The 13,176-nt window shown below is 35.9% G+C and overlaps 1 protein-coding gene across 1 annotated transcript in view; it reads left to right on the top strand.

Moving 5' to 3' along the window:
* LOC129053305 (deleted in azoospermia protein 1-like) overlaps positions 1-13,176 on the top strand; it is a 66,877-nt gene that overhangs the window by 12,358 nt on the left and 41,343 nt on the right. The window lies entirely within an intron of this gene.

The raw sequence follows: 13,176 nt of genomic DNA on the forward strand, positions 1-13,176 counted from the left end.
CCATATAACTAGTTCCTAAAGTATTTGGAAGCCGCTCTCCTTATGTGTCTGCCTAATTTATTGTTCTCTAAGGTTAGGAGTTAACCCAGCTATTCTTTGCTTGCAATGCTTTCCAGATGCCTCGTCATATAAATTGCTGACTTCTGGATATATTCTGGTTCTGGGATGGGTAGATTTCTGATCTCTTTTACTCTATTTATAAATCCCGTGAGTTTCTGGCATGTCATTTCTCTGATGCTGGTTGCTTTGATATTTAAAGTGGGATTTGACATCCTCTGTCACTTAGTGGTGATAAATAAGGTTTATTTTGTTCTTCGTTCCTTTCATTTCTGTGTGTGTTTAAAAGACCTTTTCTTTGACGGAAAATAAAGTAACAAAATAGTAGTGAAATAGTTCTTCAGTGTCTCTCATTTGTTGATATTTTCCGTGTACTTGAAACGTGTAGGGTACACGTCGTCTTCTTTTTCCTTCTCGGAGCAGTGGCTAGAAGAAAAGCCCTACTTGTTTCTAGCATTTACGGTGAGCCATTACTGAATGTGGGTGTATTCATGAATGCTGCTACCTGTGTGTTTTTAATTAGTAAGTATTTATTGAAACGTCGAGGACATTATACTGTCTCTTTTCCATTTGTGGTGTATATACTGCCCTTACTTTTAGGAAATGAAGTACAGAGAAAGCCGTAACATCTGTCGAAGAACTACAGTATTACCCTATAGTATTGTCAAATACAAAACAGTCTGGAAGTATTTTGCCAAAGAAGGAGCGAATGTATTAACTTAACTTAGGTTGAAATCTGTCTTAATAGAGCCTTATCACCAGTGTAAGAAATAACTTCTGGGTGGGCATAAGTACGCAGTATAAATAAAGTAAACTTTGGCTGGTGCAATAGTCACTTCTTTTGTCATTTGTCTCTTCCTCCTCCCCACCCAAAGGGTAGCGCTTGACAGAGAATGTTTGTTTCTTCATGAAGTCAGTCATTCTTTTAGAATTCTACATTGCTGTGTATAGAAAAGTAATTACTATTTCAAAGTTTTTCGTATTTTTGTTATATTGGGAATGGTAATTCTTTCTAATTAAAAAAAAAATGTTTTACCGTATTAATCCGTTCTTTCTGTAAACTTTATTTTCAGGCTTATCCTGCTTACCCAAATTCAGCAGGTCAGGTCATCACTGGATATCAGTTGCTTGTATATAATTATCAGGTAATTGAAGAGGGAGTAAAACGATTTACTTTCAGCTACTATTGAGGCCTCCCACTTGTTTATACAAATTGCCTGAATAGTTTGTCATTTTAAACTAGTGAAATGTACCTAAAATTTAAGAAAACACTTAGAATTAGCGTAATGAAGCCCTCTGTATCGTTTAGAAGTGATGAGAGAGTATTGTGACAGGAGGGTACTTAGCAATAACTTTTCTGTAGAACAATTTCTGAGATTTGTGTTTCCGTCTTTGTTTCAGCATGTATTTTGTTATGTTTGCTGTTGAGGGTACCTAGCGATAACTTTTCTGTAGAACAATTTCTGAGATTTGTGTTTCCGTCTTTGTTTCAGCATGTATTTTGTTCTGTTTGCTGTCTAAGAGCTGAAACATACAGACTGACTTTGCTGAATTTTATAGAGATACAGAGTGAAATAAAAGCTTTACCCAATTCTTAGAGCACGGAATTCCAGTTGTATTTTTATTTTAGCTTGCTGCTTCATGTTAGTAGTTCTCTGGGTGTCGTTTCAACGATACGACTATATCTGTGACCCATAATCATATGTGTGGTAACAAATTCAAAGAATTAATATCTTTGAGAGTTCCACAATGCCATTTCCAGAAAATTGGGGAAAAGGTGAGGTTTTGTATGTAGAAGTAACCACAAGAAACTTCAGGGATTAGAAACCTAAAGTACTTCTTTTTTGTATTCTGTTTCTTTTGTTCTATTATCCAAGGAGCCAGCATGAGAAGTACTTCAATATTGTGTATCTCATGTGTTTTTGAAAATGTACAGGAATATTTGAATAATTTTGGTTTCCTTTTTTTTTGCTTGCTTTTTTTTTTTTTTTTTTTTTTCCCCAAGATGCCACCACAGTGGCCTTTTGGGGAGCAAAGGAGTTATGCTGTACATCAGGTGAAGTGAATGCGCCAAACGTATACTCCCTGTTCTTCCTTGATTTTTTTCTATGTCATATATGCCTGTAAATTTTTTAAATCATTCTTTGTATTAAAGTGGCACGTTTTGTTACTTTCTTTTAACCCAATTATAAACTCCTATGGGAGCAACAGTGCCTTTTTCTCTCCCAGGTTTTTGCATGCTTAAGCAGTGGCTGGTCCACATAATGATAAGAATTCAGTTACTTTTTGATAGACTATACAATCCATGAAAGGTAGTATTAATGTGGCTTTAGAATGAGCATGTATCTGCCTGGAATCTGCCTCTGGCTTTACCCTCCGTAAGAAAAATCTGTTAAAGAGAAACAGAAATGTTTTGCTATTAATTACTCTTAAATAAGAATAGGAAGAAAAAAGAGTATTACCTCTAAATCAGCCGAACTGCTTTCCCCCCATATAACTAGTTCCGAAAATATTTGAAAGCAGCTGTCTTCATGTGTCTGCCTAGTTTATTCTTCTCTAAGGTTAGCAGTTCATCCAGCTATTCTTTACTTGCAATGATATCCAGATGCCTCCTCATGGAGATTGCTGACTTCTGGATATATTCTGGTTCTGGAATGGGTAGATTTCTAATGTGTTTTACTATATTTATAAATCCCGTGAGTGTCTGGCATGTAATTTCTCTGATCCTGGTTACCTTGATATGTAAAGTAGGATTTGACATACTCTGTCACTTACTGGCGATAAGTAACGTTTATTTTCTTTTTAGTTTGTTTTATTCATGTCTTAGTTTAAAAGACATTTTCTTTGATGGAAAATAAAGTAAGAAAATAGTGGTGAAATAGTTCTTCAGTGTCTCTCGTTTGTTGACATTTTCCATGTACTTGAAACAGGTAGGGTATACCTCTGCCTCTTTTTCGTCCTCTGAGCGATGGCTAGAAAAAAAGCCCTGTTTCTCACATTTACTGTGAGCCATTCTGTAATCTGGGTGTATTCATGTGTCATGCTGCGTATGTGTTTTCAGTCAGTAAGTATTTATTGAAACGTAGAAGACATTATACTGTCTCTTTTCCAGTTGCGGATTATATACTGCCCTTAGTTTTTTGAAATGAAGTACAGAAAAAGCCATAACGTTTGTAGGAGAACTTCATAATTCCCTATAATATTGTCAGATACGAAACCCTTTAGAAGTATTTTAACAAAGAAACAGCAAATGCATTAATTTAACTTACATTGAAGTCTGTCTTAATAGAGCCTTATCACCAGCGTAAAAAATAACTTCTGGGTGGGCATAAGTACACAGTATAAATAAGGTAAACCTGTCTGGCGAAATAGTCACTTCTTTTGTCATTTGTCTGTTCCCCCTCCCCACCCAAAGGGCAGCACTTGACAGACTCTTTCTTTCTTCATAAAATCAGTCACTCATTTAGAATTCTGCAACGCTGTATGTAGAAAAATAATGTTTTAAAACTATTTCATAGTTTTTTATATTGGGAATAGTATTTCTAATTAACAAAATGTTTTATCATATTCGTTCATTCTTACTGTAAACTTTATTTTTAGGCACATCCTACTTACCCAAATTCAGCAGTTCACGTCATCACTGGATATCATTTGCCTGTGTATAATTATCAGGTAATTTAAGAGGGAGTAAAATGATTTACTTTCAGATACTATTGAGCCCTTTTTTTGTACAAATTGCTTGAATAGTTTGCCATTTTAAAGTAGTGAAACGTACCTAAAATTTACGACAACACTTAGAATTAGTCTAGAATGAAGGCCTCTGTATTATTTAGAAGTAATTGCGTTACATTTTGACACGAATGTACTTAGCAAAAACTTTACTGTAGAACAGGTTTTTGAGATGTGGTGTCCCTTTCTATATTGTAGCATGTTTATTTTCATCTTGCTGTCAAATAGCTGAAACATCCAGACTGACTTTTATCAATTTTTTAGAAAGACAGAGTGAAATAAAATTACTACCCACCTTTTAGAGCACAGAATTTGAATTATATTTGTATTTTAGCTGGCTGCTTCACATTAGTCGTCCTCTGGGTCTCTTTTCATAGCCGTGACTGTATATATGACCCATAATCATATCTATGGTAATCAATTCCAAGAACTAATATCCTTGAGATTTCCACAATACCAACCCCAGAAAATTGGGAAAAAGTTGAGGTTTTACATACAGAGGTAACATCAAAAACGTCAGGGATTAGAAACCTAAAGTAATTCTTTTTTCCGTTCTGTTTCTTTTATTAGAAGAACAAATTAAAGGAGCCAGCATATGTTCTTCAATATTGTGTATCTTAAGTGTTTTTGAAAATGTGAAGGAATATTTGAATGATTTTTGTTTCCTGCCTCTACTAAAAGTACAAAAAATTTTGCCAGGCGTGGTGGCGCACACTTGTAATCCCAGCTACTCGGGAGGCTGAGGCAGCAGAATCACTTGATCTTGGGATGCAGATTGCTGTGAGGTGGGATTGTGCCACTGCACTCCAGCCTAGGCTGCAAAGAGAGACTCAGTCTCAAAAAAAAAAAAAGATGCTATGAATATCTTTGTGTAAATATCTTGGCACGCTTGTACTATTAATTTCTTGAGATGAATTGCTATGAATATCTTTGTGTAAATATCTTGGCACGCTTGTACTATTAGTTTCTTGAGATGAATTGCTATCAGTGGAATTGCTAGGTGAAAGCACTTTGCCCCTTTTATAACAATTTTATAACTAATTCTCCTTTTTAGTATACTGGTGAGTATCCCCGCTTATCAAATTATGATACACCTTTTCCATAGTACTCTTGGTAAATCACGTATTAGTGTTTTCTCACTGATGGTGTGTAGAATGCTGTCTTTTCCACACCCATTCCAGTGAAAGTTATTAGTATTTTTTAAATTGTCAGCCTAATAGCCGGAAAATACTACATTATGTTGATGGGCACTTTTTAAAATCATCGTTGAAGTTGATCATTGATGTTTAGCTTTTTAAATTACCTTCTTAATTTTATTTTTCTTACTGATTCATAAAAAGCTTTTTGTTAGTATTCACTATTCTAATACTAATAGTATTCACTATTAGTTATACATAGTGGAAAAAACATATAGGAGTGATAAGGAGGTGACCTGGTGCCCTTACCTTATCCCTAATTTCAATTGAGTTGACTCAACTAGTTCACTTGTAAGCTTGATGATAGGGTAGAATGAGATTGATCGAAAAGAAGATTCCTCTTTCTCTGAAATTTGACTTGGGGTTTTAAAAAATTTAAAAATGAGTGCTGTATTTTATCAATTGATTTTCAGTGGTGAATTAAAGTAATGTATCCTGCAAATGGAGTATTCTTGCATTCCCAATATAAACTTAGACTCTTTATATACGGCTGGAATTTCCCATTTGTGTTGAGGGCAGGGATGGATCATCTGGATGAGGCTTTGTTACTTATATGCTTTTAGCTTTGTAAAATGCGTTGAGAAATACTTTCTTCCTCTTTGAAAACAGTTTCTGCATAGCACTCTTTTATTATCTGTGGCCACAACCCATTTTTCAGGTCTCATATATACTTTTGCTTTCTTGTGTTTTCTTGCTTTGTTTTGCCAGGATTGTTTGTTGCTCGAATTTCATCCTCCCCACGCACCACTCCCCGAGAATCTGCTCTTGGATTTACTTAAGGTTTTCATTCTGATTTTCACGTCATATTTTCTTAATTTTATCACTCTCTTTATTTGCTCCTCTTCCTATTGCTGTGAATGTAACTTTGCTGACTACAGATGATAGGCTTTTTCCTGATCAGTTTATGTAAATATTTATTCCTATAGAAAAATAATATATATAATATAAATTTATTCCTATAGAGATTGCACGTAGCATTCTTTTGTAACCGCTGGCCACGACTCATTTTTCAGGTCTCGTATATATTTTTGCTTTTTCTTGCATAGTTTTGCAAGGATTGCGTATTGCTTGAATTTCATCCTTCCCACGCAGCACTCCCCAAGAATCTGCTGCTGCATTAACTTCTGATTTTCCCGTCATATTTTCTTAATTTTAGCATTGTCTTTATTTGCTCCTCTTCCTGTTGCTGTGAATGTAACTTTGATGACTACAAATTCTAGCCTTTTTCCTGGCCAGTTTATGTAAATATCAATTTGCTTACATGTTCACTTAGTAATTGCATTAGATAATACTGGCAAAGGAGCTGACATCGCTGGAGTTTAATGATAATTTTCTCCAGCTTTTAGCTGTCTTTGTCACTTGATTGTCTGCATATAACAAGGAATACGCTTGCTAGAAATCACAGTGAGAGTTGTGTATATGATGGTTTTGAAGCTCACCCGTTTACTATTCCAACATTTCTCACTTCAGAATTCACCAACTCACTTGAAGGTATGATTAAGAAAATTACTTCTTTAATGCAGTTGGTTTGCGGGATGCTATTGACAGTTACGATGGTACTTTCTTTAAAATTAAACTTTAGCTTATCCTAAGCATTCCTTTATATTTTTGGCCATAGTTTAGAAAAAACCAAAGGCTATCTATTGATTGTGGATTTATATATATACATATATATACACATATAAAATATTTATATATAAATAAATATATTATATATAAAAATAGATGTAGAAAATATTTATATATAACATTTATGTAAAATATATATAACATTTATATAATATCTATATATATAACATTTATATAATATATATAATTATAGATATATATAATATTTATATACACATAATATTTGTATAGATATATAATATTTATATAGATATATATACCTTACATAATTATGTATAAATACACACAGAGTCGGAATTGAACAATCCCTGCTAGTCAAGCCATGGTAAAAATGAGGTACATTGCAAAAAATGAAGTACGTGGCTTACTTTGTTAGCTTTGAGCGCCACCTGCTCGCTGAGGACTAGGACGTGATGGTGACTTGCTTAATTTAAAATGTTAGCACGCTGTTAAAGAGATTCAGTGAATTTTATATGTACGATTCCAGTTAAGCAGGCAGCCAGTTTGTAAGATCCAAGCTAAAGTCAAACTTCTTATAAAACCAAATGCCTTTTTTCCTCTTTACCAAACTAAGTATCCATTTTACTATTTGTGAATAGAGTATGAGAATCAGAAGAGACACCCGAGGCCTTTTCCGGCCATTTCGCTTTCAAGCAAGGAAACTGAAACTGAGGTCATGAAAAGATTCACTTTCGTGAGCAATGGAAATCAGGTTCTTCCCAAACAAGAATTTTCCTCTTCAGTTCTTGTGTCACTGTCACAAGGTTTCTTAACCAGACCCTTTGCAAATTTGGCACCAAATAATTCTTTATTGTAGGAGGCTGTCTTTGCATTGTAGGATGTGCAGTAGTATGCCTGGCCTTCAGCCCATCAGATTCCAGGAATACATCTCAGTTGTGACAGCCAATCTCTAAACGTCGCTGAATGCCCCTGGGGCTCAAAAATCTTGCCCAGTTGAGAATCAGTGCATTTCCATAACCTGTCATGATCTGACGCAGGTTTCTGCCAGATGTTACATTTCTAAATTAAAATACATCCAAACACTGTGGTGCAGAGACAATACCGTAATATAGCTTGCTTATCAAAGAAAAACATATCCAAAGTTCATCCACAAATCAAGGGGGAGTTGAAAAGGAGAGAAACTACAAGAGTTTCAGAATTTCTTTTGTTTTGTTTTATTTTATTCTGTTTGGGATTTCTGAATGAAGTGAGAAGGAATCGGTAAATTGTCTATGGGGAAGGGCAATCTAAGCAGGTTCCCAGTAGTTCAAGATAATGCAGCTTAATGTCATTTGGAAAAAACAATAATGGAAGACATTTTTAGAAAGGAAAAACTTTAAAAATAGTGTTGTAAATTTTTCTTCCACATCACTGTCATGAAATAACGCTGTTAAAGGAAAGAATTAGGAATGAGTTGCAAACCCAAAATAGCAGGTACAAGCACGAAAGAATAGAGAAATGCAGTAACCTCGGCTTTAGTTGATGTGACAATTTAGATTTCGTGTGTAGTAAAGCTGCGTAGAATCAGTAACTTCTAGCATCTAATTAGACTCAGTAACTTCTAGCATCTAATTACCAAAGCAGGAACCCACTTTTCTTATTAACTTTGATAACATTATTGTGTTGTTCAAAAAGATACACAGTTTCTTTCGTCTTTTGTTTTCTTTCAGACTGGTGTATGTGTAATAGTTTTGTCTTTTGCAGCTTTTTGTACTTACCTTTTAAAGTCAACAGCACTTCATCAATGATTTTTAAGTTAATGATGTGTCATAGTTTCCTGATGTTGTTTCAATTAGTTCTTAATTAAAATTTGTTTCAAAATAAGTCAGCTAAATAGTGAAGCCAAAAAAGAAACTTGAAAACAAATCGGCTGAAAATAAATTCAAATAACAGGACACTAACTTACATTGGCATTACCACTGTTACCACTTTATACATACAAAATGAATTCACAGAGGTTATCTCATTTCATTCTCAAAGCAGTTTGCCCACAGATACATAGCTGGTAAGTAAGTAGGTGGCTTATAACCACTTACCTGTAAGGGACATAAACCTAGATCTCCTGACTAAATTAATTTTTGTTTCACTGTGCTATATTGTTTGTCCAACATATATATTAGTTATGAATACTACTTCAGAAAATTTTACATTAACCTTAGAGTCAACAGTGGAAAGAATAAAGACAGTTCTGATCAGAATCTAGAAAATGAATGAGTTATATGTATGTGTTTTTTTAATCTGAAAATAAAGATGGTATGATTTATATCTATCAGCCCACTTTGAAAACTAGAATTATCAGTCGGACTGATTTCGTGTTACTCAGGAAGAAAAGTGTTATTTCAAAAGATGCTTTGAACACCCTAGCGTTAGCGAAGAGGATTATAAGAAATTGATTTAACACATTGAGGCTTATTTTCTTTTTGGTGCGGGGTCTTTTTTTTTTTTTTAAGGTTTATCTTCAGTATACTCAGTAAAGTGAAAAGTTGTTTATGAATGTAGAACAGGATGATTTTTTAAAAAATTTGTTCATTCATTTATTTATTATTATTATACTTTAGGTTTTAGGGTACATGTGCGCAATGTGCAGGTTAGTTACATATGTATACTTGTGCCATGCTGGTGCGCTGCACCCACTAACTCGTCATCTAGCATTAGGTATATCTCCCAATGCTATGCCTCTCCCCTCCCCCCACCCCACAACAGTCCCCAGAGTCTGATGTTCCCCTTCCTGTTTCCATGTGTTCTCATTGTTCAATTCCCACCTATGAGTGAGAATATGCGGATTTTGGTTTTTTGTTCTTGGCGATAGTTTACTGAGAATGATGATTTCCAATTTCGTCCATGTCCCTACAAAGGACATGAACTCATCATTTTTTATGGCTGCATAGTATTCCATGGTGTATGTGTGCCACATTTTCTTAATCCAGTCTATCCTTGTTGGACATTTGGGTTGGTTCCAAGTCTTTGCTATTGTGAATAATGCCACCATAAACAGACACGTGCTTGTGTCTTTATAGCAGCATGATTTATAGTCCTTTGGGTGTATACCCAGTAATGGGATGGCTGGGTCAAATGGAATTTCTAGTTCTAGATCCCTGAGGAATCGCCACACTGACTTCCACAAGGGTTGAACTAGTTTACAGTCCCACCAACAGTGGAAAAGTTTTCCTATTTCTCCACATCGTCTCCAGCTCCTGTTGTTTCCTGACTTCTTAATGATTGCCATTCTAACTGGTGTGAGATGGTATCTCATTGTGGTTTTGATTTGCATTTCTCTGATGGCCAGTGATGGTGAGCATTGTTTCATGTGTTTTTTGGCTGCATATATGTCTTCTTTTGAGAAGTGTCTGTTCATGTCCTTCGCGCGCTTTTTGATGGGGTTGTTTGTTTTTTTCTTGTAAATTTGTTTGGGTTCATTGTAGATTCTGGATATTAGCCCTTTGTCAGATGAGTAGGTTGCGAAAATTTTCTCCCATTTTGTAGGTTGTCTGTTCACTCTGATGGTAGTTTCTCTTGCTGTGCAGAAGCTCTTTAGTTTAATTAGATCCCGTTTGTCAATTTTGGCTTTTGTTGCCATTGCTTTTGGTGTTTTAGACATGAAGTCCTTGCCCATGCCTATGTCCTGAATGGTAATGCCTAGGTTTTCTTCTAGGGTTTTGATGGTTTTAGGTCTAATGTTTAAGTCTTTAATCCATCTTGAATTGATTTTTGTGTAAGGTGTAAGGAAGGGATCCAGTTTCAGCTTTCTACATATGGCTAGCCAGTTTTCCCAGCACCATTTATTAAATAGGGAATCCTTTCCCCATTGCTTGTTTTTCTCAGGTTTGTCAAAGATCAGATAGTTGTAGATATGCAGCGTTATTTCTGAGGGCTCTGTTCTATTCCATTGATCTATATCTCTGTTTTGGTACCAGTACCATGCTGTTTTGGTTACTGTAGCCTTGTAGTATAGTTTGAAGTCAGGTAGTGTGATGCCTCCAGCTTTGTTCTTTTGACTTGGTGATGCGGGCTCTTTTCTGGTTCCATATGAACTTTAAAGTAGTTTTTTCCAGTTCTGTGAGGAAAGTCATTGGTAGCTTGATGGGGATGGCATTGAATCTGTAAATTACCTTGGGCAGTATGGCCATTTTCATGATATTGATTCTTCCTACCCATGAGCATGGAATGTTCTTCCATTTGTTTGTATCCTCTTTTATTTCCTTGAGCAGTGGTTTGTAGTTCTCCTTGAAGAGGTCCTTCACGTCCCTTGTAAGTTGGATTCCTAGGTATTTTATTCTCTTTGAAGCAATTGTGAATGGGAGTTCCCTCATGATTTGGTTCTCTGTTTGTCTGTTGTTGGTGTATAAGAATGCTTGTGATTTTTGTACATTGATTTTGTATCCTGAGACTTTGCTGAGGTTGCTTATCAGCTTAAGGAGATTTTGGGCTGAGACAGTGGGGTTTTCTAGATATACAATCATGTCGTCTGCAAACAGGGACAATTTGACTTCCTCTTTTCCTAATTGAATATCCTTTATTTCCTTCTCCTGCCTCATTGCCCTGGCCAGAACTTCCAACACTATGTTGAATAGGAGTGGTGAGAGAGGGCATCCCTGTCTTGTGCCAGTTTTCAAAGGGAATGCTTCCAGTTTTTGCCCATTCAGTATGATATTGGCTGTGGGTCAATATTGTCATAGATAGCTCTTATGATTTTGAGATACGTCCCATCAATACCTAATTTATTGAGAGTTTTTAGCATGAAGGGTTGTTGAATTTTGTCAAAGGCCTTTTCTGCATCTATTGAGATAATCATGTGGTTTTTGGCTTTGGTTCTGTTTATATGCTGGATTACATTTATTGATTTGCGTATATTGAACCAGCCTTGCATCCCAGGGGTGAAGCCCACTTGATCATGGTGGATAAGCTTTTTGATGTGCTGCTGGATTCGGTGTGCCAGTATTTTATTGAGGATTTTTGCATCAGTGTTCATCAAGGATATTGTTCTAAAATTCTCTTTTTTGGTTGTGTCTCTGCCCGGCTTTGGTATCAGGATGATGCTGGCCTCATAAAATGAGTTAGGGAGGATTCCCTCTTTTTCTATTGGTTGGAATAGTTTCAGAAGGAATGGTACCAGTTCCTCCTTGTACCTCCGGTAGAATTTGGCTGTGAATCCATCTGGTCCTGGACTCTTTTTGGTTGGTAAGGTATTGATTATTGCCACAATTTCAGATCCTGTTATTGGTCTATTCAGAGATTCAACTTCTTCCTGGTTTAGTCTTGGGACAGTGTATGTGTCGAGGAATTTATCCATTTCTTCTAGATTTTCTAGTTTATTTGTGTAGAGCTGTTTGTAGTATTCTCTGATGGTAGTTTGTATTTCTGTGGGATCGGTGGTGATACCCCCTTTATCATTTTTTATTGCATCTATTTGATTCTTCTCTGTCGATTTTGTTGATCCTTTCAAATTTCTTTTGAAATTTCTAGGAATTGAAATACAAATTCCTTTTGTATTTCTGTGGGATCGGTGGTGATATCCCCTTTATCATTTTTTTATTGCATCTATCTGATTCTTCTCTGTCAATTTTGTTGATCCTTTCAAAAAACCAGCTCCTGGATTCATTAATTTTTTGAAGGGTTTTTTTGTGTCTCTATTTCCTTCAGTTCTGCTCTGATTTTAGTTATTTCTTGCCTTCTGCTAGCTTTTGAATGTGTTTGCTCTTGCTTTTCTAGTTCTTTTAATTGTGATGTTAGGGTGTCAATTTTGGATCTTTCCTGCTTTGTTTTGGGGGCATTTAGTGCTATAAATTTGCCTCTACACACTGCTTTGAATGCATCCCAGAGATTCTGGTATGTTGTGTCTTGGTTCTCGTTGGTTTCAAAGAACATCTTTATTTCTGCCTTCATTTCGTTATGTACCCAGTAGTCATTCAGGAGCAGGTTGTTCAGTTTCCATGTAGTTGAGCGGTTTTGAGTGAGATTCTTAATCCTGAGTTCTAGCTTGATTGCACTGTGATCTGAGAGATAGTTTGTTATAATTTCTGTTCTTTTACATTTACTGAGGAGAGCTTTACTTCCAAGTATGTGGTCAGTTTTGGAATAGGTGTGGTGTGGTGCTGAAAAAAAGGTATATTCTGTTGATTTGGGGTGGAGAGTTCTGTAGATGTCTATTAGGTCCGCTTGGTGCAGAGCTGAGTTCAATTCCTGGGTATCCTTGTTGACTTTCTGTCTCGTTGATGTGTCTAATGTTGACAGTGGGGTGTTAAAGTCTCCCATTATTAATGTGTGGGAGTCTAAGTCTCTTTGTAGGTCACTCAGGACTTGCTTTATGAATCTGGGTGCTCCTGTATTGGGTGCATGTATATTTAGGATAGTTAGCTCTTCTTGTTGAATTGATCCCTTTACCATTATGTAATAGCCTTCGTTGTCTCTTTTGATCTTTGTCGGTTTAAAGTCTGTTTTATCAGAGACTAGGATTGCAACCCCTGCCTTTTTTTGTTTTCCATTTGCTTGGTAGATCTTCCTCCATCCTTTTATTTTGAGCCTATGTGTGTCTCTGCACGTGAGATGGGTTTCCTGAATACAGCAC

Source organism: Pongo abelii, chromosome Y (genome assembly GCF_028885655.2).
Source record: "Pongo abelii isolate AG06213 chromosome Y, NHGRI_mPonAbe1-v2.0_pri, whole genome shotgun sequence".
NCBI classification, from domain to species: Eukaryota; Metazoa; Chordata; class Mammalia; order Primates; family Hominidae; genus Pongo; species Pongo abelii.